This window comes from Canis aureus, chromosome 18, assembly GCF_053574225.1.
Source record: "Canis aureus isolate CA01 chromosome 18, VMU_Caureus_v.1.0, whole genome shotgun sequence".
In the NCBI taxonomy this organism is placed as follows: Eukaryota; Metazoa; Chordata; class Mammalia; order Carnivora; family Canidae; genus Canis; species Canis aureus.
The window spans coordinates 33,307,061-33,326,087 of record NC_135628.1 but is presented as its reverse complement, the minus strand read 5'-3'; the positions used below and the strand labels follow the sequence as shown (position 1 = coordinate 33,326,087).

The window sequence follows — 19,027 nt, the reverse complement described above, 5'->3', positions numbered from 1 at the left end:
TGACTCATTTTCTGAAAGATAAGCACTCAATGACACAGGAAATGTATCTTTTCAGGAGCCTTAAAGGTAAGTCATACAGAAATAATGCATATTATTATTATTATTATTTTAAATAAATTTATTTTTTATGGTGTTCAATTTGCCAACATATAGAATAACACTCAGCTCATCCCATCAAGTGCCACCCTCATTGCCCGTCACCCAGTCACCCCCCTCCCCCCCCCAACCTCTCTTTCTACCACCCCTAGTTCGTTTCCCAGAGTTAGGAGTCGCTCATGTTCTGTTTCCCTTTCTGATAAGAAATAATGTATATTAAATTGAACCTGCTTATGTATAAGGCAGTAATAGAGCTGACTTTTGAAACCTCATACAATGAGAAATGGAAACAGAAGCAAATTATGCTTTCCCCCACAGATATTTGCATACTCTCTTGTAGGTATTATTGCATTTCAAGAGACAGAATTTGCAACTACGGATTCATCCTCAAGGAGATAGATAATTTTAAGTGAGGCAGATGAAATACTGCATAAATAAATCTAGAGAACACTGGAAAAGAGAGAGAATATAGTGAGGGAAGGCTTTATTTAAGAAAATGTCAGCTATGAACCAATTGTGGAGTGTAGGAAATTTATTATAGCTAAGAAAAATCTAAAACAGGCTCTTTTATGTATTGAAAAATCAACAAATGAACATTAGATTTCTGTATGAGGTAACATTTTTTACCTATACAAATTCCCAGGGAGTGTCTTCCTTTCTCAAACTCATCAGTACCTCTCCACTGCTTTTAAAAATTTCCCCATGCTACTAAATTGCTAATTTGAAGTTAACTGAGTCACTGATCCCTACTATAATCTAAAAAGGTTACCTGAAGTGAGATACTCATTCAAATGCACTATCTCTTAGACTCCTAGAAGCTTCTGCTACCACTAAAAATATACCTCACAGAACTAGCAAAACCTGCTTGTAGGTCAAAAGCTATTCTAAACTTGTATTACTTTGAGCTGAAGATTAGATTATTGGACAACCACTAACCTCTAGGCTCCTAGGTGTGGCTGTAGCTAAAATTGAACCCACAAGAAAATCAGCAAGATAATGGACTCTCTCGCACTTGAACATGAGCATTTATAAAGTGTTCTTTTTTTTTTTTTTCATTTTTTTTCAAGTGTTCTTTTTAATGAAATCACCACCGTATTAGGTCTAGAGAAGATCAGCCCTGACAAGGGAAAGTTTGAGGCCCCAGAGAACAAAGGCAGCCAAGCCTTCTTTCCATGAAATTTTCCATGGCTGATGTCACTGGCCAGGCCTTCTGGATAAAAAAATTTGGTACAGCTCTCCTGTTTACTTGGTTGTTTTTGAGTTGTGCTCTTCCGGCAATTTTCTTTGAAAGGTGTTAATTTCTCGGCCTAAATAAAGACCATAAGATAACCATTTAGGAATGTAGCAAAGAAATGCCATTCTTGATCTCAGAAAACTTGATCCTTTGAAAAAGATTTAAATGGACTCATTTGTGCATTCATGATGAGAGACAGAGTAGAAAGGAGGGACAGAGGAGAAAGGTTGTCAGGGTTGAAGAATGAAGACTGAGTCCTTTTTCTGCAGCATGGTTAGAGTCATCAAGTTTGTAATCCTTGATGTTTATAGAGAACTCTGTATTTTCAAATCACTTTCATAAATATTCTTATTTGATCCCATTCCTATTTGATGTCTTTCTCTTTTTTCTTTGTTAGGAAGGAAAGGGAGGAAGTAGTAGAACATAGATTAAATAATAATAATAAAAAAAGCGCTTTGTAGTTTCTTTGACACAAATTCTTCCAGACACAAGGACAGTTGGATTTGCCTCAGAAGACTCTGCTGCAGTCCAGCATCAAAGACTTCAATAGCTTACACCAAAAAAATAATTTGATTCAGCTGCTTGCTGGTATCAAACGAATATATTAGAGGTTGATATGATGGATTCAGTTTATTGAAGACTTCCTGAAAGGCTCTGTAAAGTACATTCATATCCATTTGCAAAATTTCCTGAGTAGAACCATGTTTATGGATAATGTGTTCTAGTTCATGTCCTCCAAGCCAACATGATAACTCTGGAATTGACGTGGCTTTTATAGAGGGGCTCAGGAATTGAACATACAGCTTTGTTTTTTCCCCTACTGTTTGTGAAAGAATCCTAATGATGATGATGAACTTGGTGTAGGTAATGTGGTCTTTACAGTAAGGAAGTGGAACAGGGATCAATATTTCAATGTTGCCGATTAGAAAACTAGTTGATTTGCTTACAACTGCATATGATTGTGGGTAAAAGAAGGAAAGGAAAGATTTCTAGGTATATTGGCTTAATGGGCTTTTATTGACTTAATAGTATTTTCTTCAACTTTAGAATGGAGGTGGATTTGGAAAGACATTCTATACTTAAATATAAATAGGGCACAACAGAACAAAGCTTGGATACGCAGAGAAGAAAAGTGAGCTCTGGCCACGTCATTTTAGTAAGGTCATTAAACTTTTTACATCTTGCTTTCCTTGTATATAAAATAGGGGCATTTTCATGCTAAAAATTCTTAGCAGATTGATTGATTGATTTTTAGTGCTAACCTCCAAGTACAGAAAGGCCAATCTTAGAATAAGAGGCAGGGCTTCCATGGCAATGACTGGACTAAATTAAAAAGAAAAGATGTGTGTGTGTGGGGGGGGAGGGTATGGGGAGGAGGGGGTGGCCAGCTGGTGCAAAAACCTTTGCAGAAAGGGATCTCAATAGGCTTATGTTTCAGGTCCCTGTGTTAATAACTTGCTGGACTATATGCCATGTTGAATCTGGAGAGAGGACAAAATAAAGATGAATTTGTCTATGTTTGCATTATACTAATTCCAACACAGTTTGTTGAGTATTATTATTGTTTTTTTAAAGATTTTATTTATTTTTTCATGAGAGACAGAGAGAGAGAGAGAGAAGAGAGAGAAGCAGGCTCCATGAAGGGAGCCCGACACCGGACTTGATCCTGGGCCTCCAGGGTCAGGCCCTGGGCTGAAGGTGGCGCTAAACCGCTGAGCCACCCGGGCTGCCCAGTTTGTTGAGTATTATTAACATCAATAGGACTGTCGTCTAATAAGTAGGACTAGATTATAATGATCTGTAAAGCACTCTTTCCCTCCTTCTCTCATTAGATTTGGTTGATTTTGATAATGATCTGAAAATATTGGAAGATGGCGGAAGAGTAGGGTCCCCAAGTCACCTGTCCCCACCAAATTACCTAGATAACCTTCAAATCATCCTGAAAGCCTACGAATTCGGCCTGAGATTTAAAGAGAGACCAGCTGGAATGCAACAGTGAGAAGAGTTCGCGCTTCTATCAAGGTAGGAAGACGGGGAAAAAGAAATAAAGGAACAAAGGCCTCCAAGGGGGAGGGGCCCCGCGAGGAGCCGGGCTGGGGCCGGGGCGAGTGTCCCCAGGACAGGAGAGCCCCGTCCCGGAGGAGCAGGAGCTGCACCGACCTTCCCGGGCGGAAAGGGGCTCGTGGGGAGTGGGAGCAGGACCCAGGAGGGCGGGGATGCCCTCAGGCTCCCCGGGACAGTAACAGACACCTGCGCCCCGGGAGAGTGCGCCGAGCTCCCTAAGGGCTGCAGCGCGCACGGCGGGACCCGGAGCAGCTCGGGGGGCTCGGGGGCGGCTCCGCGGAGGGGGTTGCGCGGCCCGGGAGCGCGAATCCACCAGCGCAGGCTCCGGAGCACAGGGCGCCGGGACACAGCCCAGGATCCGGCCTCCCCCTGGGACAGGCAGAGGCCGGGAGGGCCCAGGACCCCAAGGACGCTCCTGCCCGAGCTGAGCAGATCAGCGGCCCCGCCCCGGAGCCTCCAGGCCCTGCAGACGAAGAGCTCCGGGGTTACTGCGGGGGCTGACTCCAGGGCTGCAGAGCTGGCCCCGCCACTGGGGCTGTTCCTCCTGCGGCCTCACGGGGTAAACAACCCCCACTGAGCCCTGCACCAGGCAGGGGCACAGCAGCTCCCCCAACTGCTAACACCTGAAAATCAGCACAACAGGCCCCTCCCCGAGAACACCAGCTAGACGGACAAGTTCCAGGGGGAAGTCAAGGGACTTAAAGTACACAGAATCAGAAGATACTCCCCCGTGGTTTTTCTTTTTCTTTTTCTTTTTTTTTTTTTTGCTTTTTGATTTGTTTGCTTCCCCCACCCTTTTTTCCCCTTTCTTTCTTTTACTTTCTCTTTTTCTTCCCTTTTTGCCTTTTTTCTTCCTTTTTTCTTTTTTCTTTTTCTCTTTTCTTTCCTTTTTTTTCTCACTCTTTTTCTCCTTTTCCCAATACAACTTGTTTTTGGCCACTCTGCACTGAGCAAAATGACTAGAAGGAAAACCTCACCTCAAAAGAAAGAATCAGAAACAGTCCTCTCTCCCACAGAGTTACAAAATCTGGATTACAATTCAATGTCAGAAAGCCAATTCAGAAGCACTATTATACAGCTACTGGTGGCTCTAGAAAAAAGCATAAAGGACTCAAGAGACTTCATGACTGCAGAATTTAGAGCCAATCAGGCAGAAATTAAAAATCAATTGAATGAGATGCAATCCAAACTAGAAGTCCTAACGACGAGGGTTAACGAGGTGGAAGAACGAGTGAGTGACACAGAAGACAAGTTGATGGCAAAGAGGGAAACTGAAGAAAAAAGAGACAAACAAAAGACCATGAAGATAGATTAAGGGAAATAGACAACGGCCTGAGGAAGAAAAACCTACGTTTAATTGGGGTTCCCGAGAGCGCTGAAAGGGACAGAGGGCCAGAATATGTATTTGAACAAATCCTAGCTGAAAACTTTCCTATTCTAGGAAGGGAAACAGGCATTCAGATCCAGGAAATAGAGAGATCCCCCCCCCCTAAAATAAATAAAAACCGTTCAATACCTCGACATTTAATAGTTAAGCTTGCAAATTCCAAAGATAAAGAAAAGATCCTTAAAGCAGCAAGAGACAAGAAATCCCTGACTTTTATGGGGAGGAGTATTAGGGTAACAGCAGACCTCTCCACAGAGACCTGGCAGGCCAGAAAGGGCTGGCAGGATATATTCAGGGTCCTAAATGAGAAGAACATGCAACCAAGAATACTTTATCCAGCAAGGCTCTCATTCAAAATGGAAGGAGAGATAAAGAGCTTCCAAGACAGGCAGCAACTGAAAGAATATGTGACCTCCAAACCAGCTCTGCAAGAAATTCTAAGGGGGACTCTTAAAATTCCCCTTTAAGAAGAAGTTCAGTGGAACAATCCACAAAAACAAGCACTGAATAGATATCATGATGACACTAAACTCATCTTTCAATAGTAACTCTGAACGTGAACGGGCTTAATGACCCCATCAAAAGGCGCAGGGTTTCAGACTGGATAAAAAAGCAGGACCCATCTATTTGCTGTCTACAAGAGACTTATTTTAGACAGAAGGACACCTACAGCCTGAAAATAAAAGGTTGGAGAACCATTTACCATTCAAATGGTCCTCAAAAGAAAGCAGGGGTAGCCATCCTTATATCAGATAAACTAAAATTTACCCCGAAGACTGTAGTGAGAGATGAAGAGGGACACTATATCATACTTAAAGGATCTATCCAACAAGAGGACTTAATAATCCTCAATATATATGCCCCGAATGTGGGAACTGCCAAATATATAAATCAATTAATAACCAAAGTGAAGAAATACTTAGATAATAATACACTTATACTTGGTGACTTCAATCTAGCTCTTTCTATACTCGATAGGTCTTCTAAGCACAACATCTCCAAAGAAACGAGAGCTTTAAATGATACACTAGACCAGATGGATTTCACAGATACATACAGAACTTTACATCCAAACTCAACTGAATACACATTCTTCTCAAGTGCACATGGAACTTTCTCCAGAATAGTCCACATACTGGGTCACAAATCGGGTCTGAACCGATACCAAAAGATTGGGATTGTCCCCTGCATATTCTCAGACCATAATGCCTTGAAATTAGAACTAAATCACAACAAGAAGTTTGGAAGGACCTCAAACACGTGGAGGTTAAGGACCATCCTGCTAAAAGATGAAAGGGTCAACCAGGAAATTAAGGAAGAATTAAAAAGATTCATGGAAACTAATGAGAATGAAGATACAACCATTCAAAATCTTTGGGAGGCAGCAAAAGCAGTCCTAAGGGGGAAATACATCGCAATACAAGCATCCATTCAAAAACTGGAAAGAACTCAAATACAAAAGCTAACCTTACACATAAAGGAGCTAGAGAAAAAACAGCAAATAGATCCTACACCCAAGAGAAGAAGGGAGTTAATAAAGATTCGAGCAGAACTCAACGAAATCGAGACCAGAAGAACTGTGGAACAGATCAACAGAACCAGGAGTTGGTTCTTTGAAAGAATTAATAAGATAGATAAACCATTAGCCAGCCTTATTAAAAAGAAGAGAGAGAAGACTCAAATTAATAAAATCATGAATGAGAAAGGAGAGATCACTACCAACACCAAGGAAATACAAACGATTTTAAAAACATATTATGAACAGCTATACGCCAATAAATTAGGCAATCTGGAAGAAATGGACGCATTCCTGGAAAGCCACAAACTACCAAAACTGGAACAGGAAGAAATAGAAAACCTGAGCAGGCCAATAACCAGGGAGGAAATTGAAGCAGTCATCAAAAACCTCCCAAGACACAAGAGTCCAGGGCCAGATGGCTTCCCAGGGGAATTCTATCAAACGTTTAAAGAAGAAACCATACCTATTCTCCTAAAGCTGTTTGGAAAGATAGAAAGAGATGGAGTACTTCCAAATTCATTCTATGAGGCCAGCATCACCTTAATTCCAAAACCAGACAAAGACCCCACCAAAAAGAATTACAGACCAATATCCCTGATGAACATGGATGCCAAATTTCTCAACAAGATACTCCAATAGGATCCAACAGTACATTAAGAAAATTATTCACCATGACCAAGTAGGATTTATCCCTGGGACACAAGGCTGGTTTAACACTCGTAAAACAATCAATGTGATTCGTCATATCAGCAAGAGAAAAACCAAGAACCGTATGATCCTCTCATTAGATGCAGAGAAAGCATTTGACGAAATACAGCATCCATTCCTGATCAAAAGTCTTCCGAGTGTAGGGATAGAGGGAACTTTCCTCGACATCTTAAAAGCCATCTACGAAAAGCCCACAGCAAATATCATTCTCAATGGGGAAGCACTGGGAGCCTTTCCCCTAAGATCAGGAACAAGACAGGGATGTCCACTCTCACCACTGCTATTCAACATAGTACTGGAAGTCCTAGCCTCAGCAATCAGGCAACAAAAAGACATTAAAGGCATTCAAATTGGCAAAGAAGAAGTCAAACTCTTCCTCTTCACTGATGACATGATACTTTACATAGAAAACCCAAAAGCCTCCACCCCAAGATTGCTAGAGCTCATACAGCAATTTGGCAGCATGGCAGGATACAAAATCAATGCCCAGAAATCAGTGGCATTTCTATACACTAACAATGAGACTGAAGAAAGAGAAATTAAGGAGTCAATCCCATTTACAATTGCACCCAAAATCATAAGATACCTAGGAATAAACCTAACCAAAGAGGTAAAGGATCTATACCCTCAAAACTATAGAACACTTCTGAAAGAAATTGAGGAAGACACAAAGAGATAGAAAAATATTCCATGCTAATGGATTGGAAGAATTAATATTGTGAAAATGTCAATGTTACCAGGGTAATTTACACGTTTAATGCAATCCCTATCAAAATACCATGGACTTTCTTCAGAGAGTTAGAACAAATTATTTTAAGATTTGTGTGGAATCAGAAAAGACCCCAAATAGCCAGGGGAATTTTAAAAAAGAAAACCATATCTGGGGGCATCACAATGCCAGATTTCAGGTTGTACTACAAAGCTGTGACCATCAAGACAGTGTGGTACTGGCACAAAAACAGACACATAGATCAATGGAACAGAATAGAGAACCCAGAAGTGGACCCTCAACTTTATGGTCAACTAATATTTGATAAAGGAGGAAAGACTATCCATTGGAAGAAAGACAGTCTCTTCAATAAATGGTGCTGGGAAAATTAGGCATCCACATGCAGAAAAATGAAACTAGACCACTCTCTTGCACCATACACAAAGATAAACTCAAAATGGATGAAAGATCTAAATGTGAGACAATATTCCATCAAAATCCTAGAGGAGAACACAGGCAACACCCTTTTTGAACTCGGCCACAGTAACTTCTTGCAAGATACATCCACGAAGGCAAAAGAAACAAAAGCAAAAATGAACTATTGGGACTTCATCAAGATAAGAAGCTTTTGCACAGTAAAGGATACAGTCAACAAAACTAAAAGACAACCTACAGAATGGGAGAAGATATTTGCAAATGACACATCAGATAAAGGGCTAGTTTCCGAGATCTATAAAGAACTTATTAAACTCAACACCAAAGAAACAAAAATTGAATCATGAAATGGGCAAAAGACATGAACAGAAATCTCACAGAGGAAGACATAGACATGGCCAACAAGCACATGAAGAAATGCTCCGCATCACTTGCCATCAGGGAAATACAAATCAAAACCACAATGAGATACCACCTCACACCAGTGAGAATGGGGAAAATTAACAAGGCAGGAAACCACAAATGTTGGAGAGGATGCGGAGAAAAGGGAACCCTCTTACACTGTTGGTGGGAATGTGAACTGGTGCAGCCACTCTGGAAAACTGTGTGGAGGTTCCTCAAAGAGTTAAAAATAGACCTGCCCTACGACCCGGCAATTGCACTGTTGGGGATTTACCCCAAAGATACAGATGCAATGAAACGCCGGGACACCTGCACCCCGATGTTTATAGCAGCAATGGCCACGATAGCCAAACTGTGGAAGGAGCCTCGGTGTCCAACGAAAGATGAATGGATAAAGAAGATGTGGTTTATGTATACAATGGAATATTACTCAGCTATTAGAAATGACAAATACCCACCATTTGCTTCAACGTGGATGGAACTGGAGGGTATTATGCTGAGTGAAGTAAGTTAATTGGAGAAGGACAAACAGTGTATGTCTCATTCATTTGGGGAATATAAATAATTGTGAAAGGGAATATAAGGGAAGGGAGAAGAAATGTGTGGGAAATATCAGAAAGGGAGACAGAACATAAAGACTCCTAACTCTGGGAAACGAACTGGGATGGTGGAAGGGGAGGAGGGCGGGGGTTTGTGGTGACTGGGTGACGGGCACTGAGGGGGGCACTTGATGGGATGAGCACTGGGTGTTATTCTGTATGTTGGTAAACTGAACACCAATAAAAAATATATTTATTATAAAAAAAACAACAAAAAGTAATAAAAAAGAAAATATTGTATTTATATATAATCATTGTGTATATATATGTGATATATATATATTTGATGCATATACTATCAAAAATTTGATATATATATATACATATATATATATATAATCGTTTTCAAAAAGAACCAAATTATACTAGGTGGTAAAGCATGTTTTCCTAGATGTCATTTTAGATTTTATTCTGAAAAAAACAGAAAACCAAAAATAAAACCACAAAACCCTCAGTTTCCAAAAAGAAAAAAGAGCATAAGATATGAAGATTCATGAAATGGACACCACAGGCTAATGTCCATAACAAATGCAGTTTTAAAATATGTGACAAATGTATGTTTCTTTTTAAATGTCTTACCTTGTAGGGAGTATGAAATAATGATTTTCTAAGTGTTTTTCTCCTTAAACAAAGAAACAAACAAAACAAAACAAAAACCTCTGGATAGAGATTTCTGAAACATATCTGGGAATCATTCTTGAGGATCAGTTTTATGACTCTTGATTGCATATGTAGGACTCTTGAGCTATGTTGATATCTACCAGTAGAACTTAAATTTGAAGACCCTCAATGCATTATGACCAGTGGGCTCATTGCAGATGTTGTGTGGACTAGGGCTCCAAGTATAAAGATTGTTCCTGCATGTGTCAGGAGTTACATGATCAGAACATTGTAAAGGAACCTGAAAATACAGGTGCATGTAAATTGAAATGAAGGTATATTTAATACAAGGTAAAAATGTAAAACACATAAGTTACACATACTTATACATGAATTTAGTTTGAGAACCCAGTCTAAAGGCTTTTTCCAAACTTTGAGTTCCTACTGGTCTGGTTTGCTTTCAGATTTTCTCAACAAATAGTCTGCAATATACATATATATATATAGAGTATAGGGATATAGGAGTATTGGAAAATAGGTAGAATATAGAAAAGGGAGATAATAGAGCATACATATACATACACTCAGTGGTACGATATTTAATATGTAAACATATAGAGAATATTCCTGTAAAATAGCTATCTATCATGTGAATGTTGGATGCCAGGGGAGATTTCTTAAAAAAAAAAAAAAAAAGAGGGCAACCCAGGTGGCTCAGCGGTTTAGCGCCGCCTTCCGCCCAGGGTGTGATCCCGGAGACCAGGGGTCAGGTCCCGCATGGGGCTCCCTGCATGGAGCCGGCTTCTCCCTCTGCCTGTGTCTCTGCACCCCCGCCCCCCGTGTCTCTCATGAGTAAATAAATAAAATCTTTAGAAAAAAAAAAATAAATAAATAAAAAAGAGGAAGCAAACTTAGTGAAAAGCTAAGACAGCCATTTGCTGTATTTGCAACTGAGTGTTGGTGTTGCGAGGCATGGTCAGGTCAGTCGAGTTATTTCATACATCCTGAAGAACTTAGATTAAAAGTGGAATCGTGCACACAAATTGGAAAGTGTTATTTTTCAAGATGAATGTTCCACTTGCAAAAGAGAAAGCTTTGTTGTGTTTTTTTTTTTTTGAAAAAAAAAAGCTTTATTTATTTATTTTTTAAATATTTTATTTATTTATTCATGAGAGACACAGAGAGAGAGGGGCAGAGACACAGGCAGAGCAAGAAACAGGCTCCACACAGGCAGCCCGATGCTGGACTCGATCCCAAGACTCCAGGATCACGCCCTGGGCCAACGGCAGGTGATAAACCGCTGAGCCACACAGGGATCCCAGAAAGAAATTGCTTTAAATGTAAGTCATAAACATCCTCCTTTATCCACCACAGCAATATCCAGACAGAAAAATAGATTATGACTTACTGGACAAATCTAAATGATTTAAATAAATAAATAAATAAATGGTCAAACAGTAGATGAAAAAAATTCCGTGAATATTGATTTCCAATTTTTTGTGTCACATAGATATCTTGTGCTTTGGCTAATTCTATCCAGAATTTAATTCACATAATATAGGTGTATAGATAAATAATATTACATTTTGTATTTCCAAAATTTTTTAGTATAGTTCTGGATCACAAAAATTTTAATCAGTGAAATGAAGGCAACAATCTCCAAGGCTGATTCATATAAAGTATATCAATGCTTGGTCTCTGGCACTGGATATACAACTATCTAAATTCTATGTTAAGCAAAATAGAATCATATTTAATTTATCATCTGTTCTCCTTTGATGCAAAAGTTATTTATTACTAGATAAGTGCCCCTTGTAGATTTTTATATCAAATTTTAACTTTGAAAGATACCATTTTACCAAAATAATCAGAAAAACCCATATTAAAACCATTATTTCTTATGTAGCAAATCCGTGAAAAAATTAAGTCTAATTATTTTTTTATTTTTTTATTTTTTTTTTTTAAGTAAGGGTTTGAACTCACAATCCTGAGATCAGGACCTGAGCTGAGACCAAGAGTCAGAAATTTAACTGACAGAGCCACCCAGTGTGTGGAGCAAAAGGAGCTCTCATACACGTTAGGTAGAAAGCTAAATAGGTTATCTTTGCAGTGAAACTGGATCATATTTACCAAAGTCAAAGACAAACACACTCAGTAGCCCAACCTATACCACTTGTGGGCTCTAGAGAAACATTCATACAAAGACGAGAGAAGAAAAATATGAATATTTTTATAGTACTATTTATTTCATTGGTAAATACTGGAACCAACCTAGATATAGGTATGTATGTACACACAAGCACATACACACACATACAGAATGGAATACCATTTATCAGTGAAAATAAATGAACAACAGTTATCTAGATTAACATAAATGACTCTCAAAACATAATTTTGAAATGAAAAATTGAAAAAGCTGCCAAAGAATAGAGGTGATAGGACATTCATATCATTCATATAAACTACAAGGTACAAAAGAATGCAGTTTTTCTAGTGTTACATAAGTGTTACAAATCCATGGGAATTATAAATCATAACTTCATAACAGCAGTTAGCAGTAGGATGGGGGCACTGAAAGAATCAGCCTCGTGGGAATGTTTCCACAAGCTCTGAAGCATTTTAGCAGTATTGCATTGTTTAAGCAAAGGTGTGGGTACGGAGTACTTGTTGCTTTTTTTTTTTTTTTCTAAAGATTTTATTTATTTATTCATGAGAGACACAGAGAGAGAGGTAGAGACACAGGCAGAGGGAGAAGCAGGCTCCATGCAGGAAGCCTGACGTGGGACTCGATCCCGGGTCTCCAGGATCACACCCTGGGCTGAAGGCGGCGCTAAACCGCTGAGCCACCTGGGCTGCCCTTGTTGCTTTTTTAAATATATATTTTCATATATTCTAAAAACTGATTTTTAAGAAATTGAAATGAGAATGATGTGTAAAAGATTTCAGTCAATACATGAAAATATTTAGAAGTTAGTGACTATATTAAATACATTTCTAACACTAGTTTTAAAAATGGGGAGATGAGGAGAAAAGTGGGCACAGGACTGAATAGAGGACCCCCTAAATTGCTGGTAGAGGTTTATTTCAGGAAAGTGAGTCAGGTGTTTATGGTAATGTAAATTGATTCTCCTGTACTGTTTGATAGAACTCTGAATTATGCAGTTATTTTACAATACTATACTCATGTATCGTATAAATAGGTGAATGAGGATAAAGGGAAAATAGAATCTTTGCTGTCTAGAATACATTTATTTTTCTCAGACATTCCAGACCTATTGAATAAAGAGTGAGATAAAATAATTCTAGAAATGAATTTTCTTTTAAGGAAATGTGCAATTTCATATATGATTTTTTTAAATTAAAAGCTTCATATTTTGGTATGATGAATAAAACATGTTGAAATAAAGGATTAATTTTAAGCTTTTATCATATTTTAAAGAATTTGTAGTCTCTACTTACCTTAAGTTATCATAAAAGAAGCATTTCCTTGTTCTTTGCATTGATGAGATTTGATTCACAACGTGTTGCTGTATTTTCCTAAAAAAGTGGAAATGTTTATTGGCACTCTTAATATTGATTTGTCATATTTAATTTTTAAATACCACACTCCTGTCCAAATCATGTAAATAGAATCAAGAATATAGTTAGAAGTGTTATTTATTGTTAAAACATAAGGTACATTTTAAATTTTTAAAAATATTTTATTCATTAGAGGGAGAGAGCACACACACAAGCAGGGGGAGGAAGGGAGGCAGAGGGAGAAGCAGACTCTGGGCTGAGCAGGGAGTCTCAGGCAGGGCTCCATCCCAGGACTCCAGAGCATGACCTGAGTGGAAGGAAGAACCTTAACCAACTGAACCACCCAGGTCCCTGTTAAGGTGCTTTTTTAAAATTTTAGTTAAGGTGCTTTTAAAAATTTTTAAATTTTAAAGATTCATTTGAAAGAGAGCATGCCTGTGAGCACATGAGAGTGAGCTCTGGGGATGGGGGGAAAGAGAGGCAAAGGGAAAGAAAGAGAGAGAATCTGGAGTGGACTCCATGCTGAGCACAGAGCTTGTTGTGGGGCTCCATCTCATGACCAAGCCATGGATGTCCCAATCGCCCAAGCACCCGAAGTTGCATTTTAAAAGAATGATTTAATGTAAGTCATGTTTTAAGTAAAAATAATCCCCAAACAGAACATTTTCAAAATTGTACAAATCAGGTAATTTTCAGGTAATCATGTCTTGAATTCAAATACGTATTTTACGACAGGTGAAGTAATAAGATTTGGAATGTTTTTACTACCCACATTTACAGAAAAAAATTATGAAAAACATACATCAAAACTATGTGGGCATTATAACCTGTCTCTTGAGTTTCAGAATCCTACATGCACCAAAGTCACTGCTGCCTAATGAGCAGTAACAGATCTAGGCCTAAAAGATCAATACAGTTCTTACAGGTTATGGACTGCATAGACATATACAGACTTAGGAAACCAAGCAAAGGTAGGGAAAACTAATCCACAGCTCGTTTCCTTATGTTCTGTTGGGGTCAAGTGGGCACTGTGGGGGAGGGTGACTAGTGCTCCTGAAACCATTCTTTTTTTTTTTTTTTTTTTTTTATTTACTTATGATAGTCACAGAGAGAGAGAGAGAGGCAGAGACACAGGCAGAGGGAGAAGCAGGCTCCATGCACTGGGAGCCCGACGTGGGATTCGATCCCGGGTCTCCAGGATCGCGCCCTGGGCCAAAGGCAGACACTAAACCGCTGCGCCACCCAGGGATCCCTCTACCTGCATTTCTTAAGTGTATTTAATGGATATCATTAGTTTTATAATATTTCAACATATTTTGAAAACTTGAGTTAAAAACACCACATGAATATTATTGGGGAATGCATCTACATCTTTGGAATGTGTTGATGGTTGCTGTGAATATACACATATCTATATCAACTTTGTACTCCTGTTGAAAAAGACGACATCCCAGAGTTACATGGGAACACCTGATAGGAAATTAAATTCTACATTTGGATACTGGAATTTCATTTTCTTTTTCTTCTAGGTGCATAGGTTTAAGAAGATTATATCTGTTCTTTACCTGTATGAACAGGCAAAGTTAGACAACAAACAGCCCCTTTGTCAAACAGTAATGTATAAACACATGAAATTGCACAAGCAGAACTGACTCCCCTTCAGGCTGATCCAAATACTTAATGAAGGACACGTGCAAACTCAGCCAGAAGCTCAACAAGTCTGTACAGTTCATCCTATCTGAAACTGACTTCAACTATCTTTGTATAACTTTGATAGTTACTTGCCTGTTCTTTCAGACCAATCTGAAAATAAGACTTATCTACTCATGTACAATCCACCAAAATCTTGACATCACAAGAGCTATTAGATGTCCTCTTTTATCCTTGGGTATGGGTATGCCAGAAGTCAGAGTGACCTTATCTGCTCGGGAACACAGATAATGTCAATGAGATACAAAGATTCAGATAAAAGTTGGCCAGGCTGCTATTATGGTATATCTCCTTCCCAGGGCAGTTAAATATTTTAAAAATACGGTTATAAGCATATCAACTAGTATAGTATGTAAGTTCTTACACACTTTGGATCCAAGATAGACAAAATTAAATGCAGTGTATGGTACCTTGTTCTCTTGGGTTTTTACAATGCAGTACAAATGACTGGCCAAGATCCAGATCTATCTCTTTCTCTATAGTGTGTTTTGGACTGGATTGAGTTGGTTAAGCACAAGGCAAATAAAACATTCTTCTCTTTTAAGAGTTAGCGTTTAGAATGACATGCAGTAATCATGGTTTATTTACAAACAAAAAGTGTAATTTGCCAAAAAGGGTAATTTTTAACCACTTGAAATATTTAAAATGAATTACTTATCCAATAAAGGAATGCTGAAGTTTAAGTGAGCTTAGAAAGGACTGGCATTTTAAGCAGGTATACAGCTCCTTTTATGATTTAGTCTTTAGATAGAATGTTGGTTATAATAGAAAAAAAAAAAACACCTTGGGATTTAATTAGAAAAAATAATTGAGTTCTAGTCCTCACCACAATTTGACCTTGGGCAAGTAACTTAAAGCAGATTTTGTTGTTTTCACCTTTATAAGGAAAATGAAAACTCTTTCCTCTACCTTAAAGGATGGATGTAAGGACAAGTGAATTAGTGTAGGAGAAAGTGCTTGGCAAATAGTTAAACACTACATAAATTTCAAGGCAGACACGATGTTAGTTATATAAACAACAGCTTGTTTTGTCTTCTTCATCTGGATTTGTTTGCTTTGTCAGGTTGATCTGGTCCAAGCAATAATTAACCTAGATCTTGAAAAGAAAATTGGACATAGAATAAGAATCACAAAACATGAGTGCAGATGTATTGCAGGTCTCCCGTGGTCAGAATTAGTTGACATCTGGGTAGTTCTAAGACACGTATGCCCTCTTTTTGGACATTGCCAGAACTGGGTTGCCTTAGGTCCCTCCTTCACCCCCTATATTTGTGGGGAATAGAATGAAAGGCATATTAAGATATTTTATTTTGGAAATCTACATGTATCCATAACTAGATACCAAACAGCCTTATAAACAGAGCTTGCATCTTTTAGTGTTTTACATGTTTTTGAAAGACAGATGGATAGGTAGACTTTGAACCTTGAGATATCCTGTATGTGTGCAGATGTTACATCCTTCTCACCAGTAAGAAAACTCAGACACATTTTAACAAAACGACTTATATAAGATCACATGTTAGGTGTTTGTTGGGTAAGGCAAAGGGAGATTAGAATTAAAAGACATTTTTATTTTTTTAAGATTTTATTTATTTATTCATGAGAGACACAGGAAGAGAGGCAGAGGGAGAAGCAGGCTCCAGGCAAGGAGCCTGATGTGGGACTCGATCCCAGGACTCCAGGATCATGCCCTGGGCCTAAGGCAGGCGCTAAACCACTTAGCCACCCAGGGATCCCCTAGAATTAAAAGATACAAATAGAAATATTTCTTATTCCACATATTATGATAATAATATATATATATATGGTGTATATAATATTGCTTTATTTTCACACAGTTTTACTACAGCTGTGTCATCTCCCTGCATTCTCTAAGGCCTGCTTACCAGCAGCATCAACATTACTTTCTCAGAGAAACATTCTCTCACGTAGTTAGGTGACCCTCCTACATACACTCCTAACAAAGCATTGATCATGTTCCATTATTTGTTGGATTTCTTTTGCCCCACCAACTGGTCTGTTGAAGGTCTTCATGGTTCATAGAACAAAGTACATAATGGATAAATGAATGAACTTTTTATTTTATGAGAATTGATGCATATCTAACTGATTCTCAAGACCTACTAGAGTTTTTACTAAATCATACCTTGTTGGCTCTTCTTGGAACTCAGATTCTGCATATCCTTTTCCAAACCTGGGGATACTTATCCCCAAATTTCTATGAACTCATTGTCTCCAGTAATAATCTTAACATGGACCGGAGGTATTTAAAAGGAGTTTTAGCCTGAGTATCTGTATTTTACCTTTACTCTTGTTAGTTAGACTGATTCTCAATTTATGATTCGGTAGGATTTTTTTCCCCAAAGCTCAATCTCCAACCTCAATTTTTTTTTGCACCCAAATCTTCACTTCTCTATCCATGTGTCAGAATCTTGGTCTTGATATGATAATATTCTCTCATTGTACTCTCTGCAATAAACTTCTTTTCAAGCTTCTAAACTTTTCTTTTAATATTATAAAATCCTTCAAGGTATGTCTCCACTTTGATAGAATAATTTTTCTCACTCAAGCCTGATGGTCATGGGATTTGCCCCCTAAGAAATGATTTTTCTTGATGCTAATTGCTTCCCTTCCTGTATGTATTTTAAAATCTAATCTATACATGGATTTTCTGTCACCAACTTTTGCTTGCTTGTTCACATATGCTTTCTAATGTGTATTGAACTTCTAGAATTTTTCCTGTTACATTGCTCATGTTAACTTCTTGCCTGGACTATCTTTGGTCAGTGTATACAAATAAAGAAACTGATCTTTAACATCAAAACTCAAATTTTATGTTCCCAGGAATATTCTACAACTCATTCACTGACTCTTCACTTAATTAAAAAAAATTTGTTTTATTGGAGTTCAATTTGCCAACATATAGCATAACACCCAGTGCTCATCCCATCAAGTGCCCCCCTCAGTGCTCGTCACCGAGTCACCCCATCCCCCTGCCCACCTCCCTTTCCACCACCCCTTGTTCATTTCCAGAGTTAGGAGTCTCTCATGTTCTGTCTCCCTCTCTGATATTTCCCACTCATTTTCTGTCCTTTCCCCTTTAATCCCTTTCACTATTTTTTATATTCCCTGCATGAGTGAAACCACATAATGTTTGTCCCTCTCCAATTGACTTGCTTCATTCAGCATAATACCCTGCAGTTCCATCCACGTTGAAGCAAATGGTGAGTAATCGTCATTTCTAATGGCTGAGTAATATTCTATTGTATACATAGACCACATCTTCTTTATCCATTCATCTTTTGATGGACACTGAGGCTCCTTCCACAGTTTGGCTATTGTGGACATTGCTGCTAGAAACATTGGGGTGCAGCTGTACCAACATTTCACTGCATCTGTATCTTTGGGGTAAATCCCCAGCAGTGCAATTGCTGGGATGTAGGGCAGGTCTATTTTTAACTCTTTGAGGAACCTCCACACAGTTTTCCAGAGTGGCTGCACCAGTTCACATTCCCACCAACAGTGTAAGAGGGTTCCCTTTTCTCCGCATCCTCTCCAACATTTGTGGTTTCCTGCCTTGTTAATTTTCCCCATTCTCAGTGGTGTGAGGTGGTATTTCATTGTGGTTTTGATTTGTATTTCCCTGATGGCAAGTGATGCGGAGTATTTTCTTATGTGCTTGTTGGCCATGTCTATGTCTTCCTCTGTGAGATTTCTGTTCATGTCTTTTGCCCATTTCATGATGGGACTGTTTGTTTCTTTGCCGTTGAGTTTAATAAATTCTTTATAGATCTTGGATACTAGCCCTTTATCAGAATGTCATTTGCAAAAATCTTCTCCCATTGTGTAGGATTTCTTTTAGTTTTGTTGACAGTTTCTTTTGCTGTGCAGAAGCTTTTTATCCTGATTAAGTCACAATAGTTCATTTTTGCTTTTGTTTCCCTTCCCTTTGTAGATGTATCTTACAAGAAGTTGCTGTGGCCACGTCCAAAAAGGGTGTTGCCTGTGTTCTCCTCTAGGATTTTGATGGATTCTTGTCTTA

The 19,027-nt window shown here is 38.6% G+C and overlaps 1 long non-coding RNA gene across 11 annotated transcripts in view; it reads left to right on the top strand.

Moving 5' to 3' along the window:
- The window catches only part of LOC144288827 (uncharacterized), a 369,517-nt gene that overhangs the window by 210,678 nt on the left and 139,812 nt on the right, over window positions 1-19,027 (top strand). For 10 of the 11 annotated variants that reach the window (XR_013356826.1, XR_013356829.1, XR_013356821.1 and 7 more), the window contains one exon: window positions 3,163-3,352. The exons of the other annotated variant lie outside the window; for it this stretch is intronic. This is a non-coding gene — a long non-coding RNA (uncharacterized LOC144288827). The remainder of the gene's footprint in view (window positions 1-3,162; window positions 3,353-19,027) is intronic. 11 annotated transcript variants of the gene reach the window in all.